This window comes from Mus caroli, chromosome 9 (genome assembly GCF_900094665.2).
Source record: "Mus caroli chromosome 9, CAROLI_EIJ_v1.1, whole genome shotgun sequence".
NCBI lineage: Eukaryota > Metazoa > Chordata > Mammalia > Rodentia > Muridae > Mus > Mus caroli.
The window spans coordinates 61440911-61443871 of NC_034578.1; positions in this window are offsets into that span (position 1 = coordinate 61440911).

Below are 2961 nucleotides of genomic sequence, written 5' to 3' on the forward strand. Positions count from 1 at the left end.
TGTAGACCAGGCTGGCCTCGAACTCAGAAATCCGCCTGCCTCTGCCTCCCGAGTGCTGGGATTAAAGGCGTGCGCCACCACGCCTGGCTATAAATAAATCTTTAAAAAAAAAAAATTAACTCTGGGCTGGAGAGATGGCTCTGTGGTTAAGAGCACTGACTGCTCTTCTAGAGGTCCTGAGTTCAATTCCCACCAATCACATGGTGGCTCACAACCATCTGTAATGGGATCTGGTGCCCTCTTCTGCATAAATAATAAATAAATAAATCTTTAAAAAATTATTTGTAATGTTCTGTTTTGTTTTTGTTTTTTTGAGACAGGGTTTCTCTGTGTAGCCCTGGCTATCCTGGAACTCACTCTGTAGTCCAGGTTGGCCTGGAACTCAGGAATCTGACTGCCTCTGCTTCCCAAGTGCTGGGATTAAAGGTGTGCACTGCCACCACACAGCTAGAAAATTATTCTTAGAACGATAAAATTACATTTTATTTATTCACATTTATTTATTTAAGTGTGATTCTCTCTCTCTCTCTCTCTGTATGTGTGTGTGTGTGTATGTGTATGTGTGTATGTGTGTGCGTGTGTGTGTATGTATGTGTGCCTGTGTGTGTATGTATGTGTGTGCGTGTGTATGTGTGTGTGCATGTGTGTGTATGTGTGTGCTTGTGTGTGTGTGTGTGTGTGTGTATGTGTGTGTGTGTGTGTGCCACAGCATGTCTGTAGGTCAGTGGATGACTTGGGGAACTTGGTTTTATCTTTCTATCTTAGGCCTAAGAAATCAAACTCAGGTCACAGGCAAGTGCACTTTAGGACTGAGCCATCGTTCTGCCCACCCCCATTTATTTATTTATTTATTTCCTTCGATGCTGCCAGTTGAATCCAGGTCCATTCAGTGGTAAACAATCATTCTACTACTTAGCTATAGCTATGGTTCCATAGAACATATTTTGTAATAGTTTGTATGTATCAAATATGAAAATAAAACATAAATTTTTGTAAAGATTTATTTATTATTATATCTAAGTACACTGTAGCTGTCTTCAGATGCACAAGAAGAGGGCGTCAGCTCTCATTATGGGTAGTTGTGAGCCACCATGTGATTGCTGGGATTTGAACTCAGGACCTTCGGAAGAGCAGTCGGTGCTCTTAACCACTGAGCCATCTCTCCAGCCCCATAAAAATAATTTTTTTTTTTTAGATTTATTTATTTATTATATGTAAGTACACTGTAGCTGTCTTCAGACACTCCAGAAGAGGGCGCCAGATCTCATTGCGGATGGTTGTGAGCCACCGTGTGGTTGCTGGGATTTGAACTCTGGACCTTCGGAAGAGCAGTCGGGTGCTCTTACCCACTGAGCCATCTCACCAGCCCTAAAAAATATTTTTAAAGTTTTAAAATGTATTTATTTTATGTGTATGAATTTAATTTTTCTCTGCATGAATGTCTGTGTTCTCCAGTACCTGCGTACACCTGAAGAGGGCAGCAGATCCCCTGAAATGAGTTACAGATGATTGTGTATTATCATGAAGGTTCTGGAAACTCAACTCCACTTCTCTGGAAGCAGTAAGTGCTCTTAACAGTGGAGCCACCTTTTCGGCTGCGTCTATTCATTCATTCATTCATTCATTTATTCATTCACCAATCGGCTGCATTTATTTATTTATTTATCTATTTATTTATTGGTTTTTCGAGACAGGGTTTCTCTGTGTAGCCCTGGCTGTCCTGGAACTTACTTGGTAGACCAGGCTGGCCTCAGAAATAAAATAAATACACCTTGAAAATGTAGTCATCGGGACAGGAGCAATCCCTTAGCTGATAAAAGCTAAGAACTCAATAACCCGCTTGCCTCTGCCTCCTAAGTGCTGGGATTAAAGGCGTGTGCCACCACCGCCCGGCTTGAGAAAATTTTTTTTATTCATCAATCAATTGTGTGTATTTGTTCCTGTGTGTTCCTGTGTTTGTGTGTGTGTGTGTGTGTATGCATATTGTGGTCCACATGTAGAACTCAAAGAACAACTTTCGCTTAGTGGGTCCCCAGGATTGAACTCTGTCAGACTTGGTGACGAGTGCTTTTATCTGCTAAAGGATTGCTCCTGTCCCGATGACTACATTTTCAAGGTTTATTTATTTTATTTTCTCTGATTGACTATTTATCTCCATTGCACTGGTGTGTGCAATGACCCCAGAGGTCAGGAGAGGGCATCACACCTCCTGGAACTAGAGTTAATAGGTGGTTGTGAGTAGCCATGTGGGTTCTGGGAACAGAACCTAGGTTCCCTGAAAGTGATGAACCAACCTGCCTCCATCTTAGACTTAAAAGCCATCTTATAGTAAGGACAAACTAGGCCCACTCCGGTGTATAATTAAACAGCAGTTTTTCAAGGATTGGGCTATGTAATCTTTCTTTCTTTCTTTCTTTCTTTCTTTCTTTCTTTCTTTCTTTCTTTCTTTCTTTTTTTTGTTTTTCAAGACAGGGTTTCTCTGTGTAGCCCTGGCTGTCCTGGATCTTACTTTGTAGACCAGGCGGGCCTGGAACTCAGAAATCTGCCTGCCTCTGCCTCCGGAGTGCTGGGATTAAAGGCGTGCGCCACCACGCCTGGCTGACCTGTAATCTTAACTACAAATGGTTTTGTACTGCCTGTTCCAGGAAATGGCAGCCACGTGTTTGTTTCAAGAAGTTGTAATAACCATCTTGCAATCCTTCCTTTGGTTCAAAAAGTTATGGCAACTTTGTATGACCATCTTGTAATTATGTCTGTGTTTCAGGAGGGCGATGCGACTAACGTGTCATGCTTGTGTTCTCCTCCTGTAACCCTGCCTATTTCCCCACCAACCCCTCCACCTGCCCCCCCCCGCCCCCCCCCCCCCTTGGAAACACCCACCCCAGAGCTTTAAAAACCTTGTCTTCCTCACATCCAAGGCTGATCTCTTTTATTTATATAAGTACACTGTAGCTGTCCTCA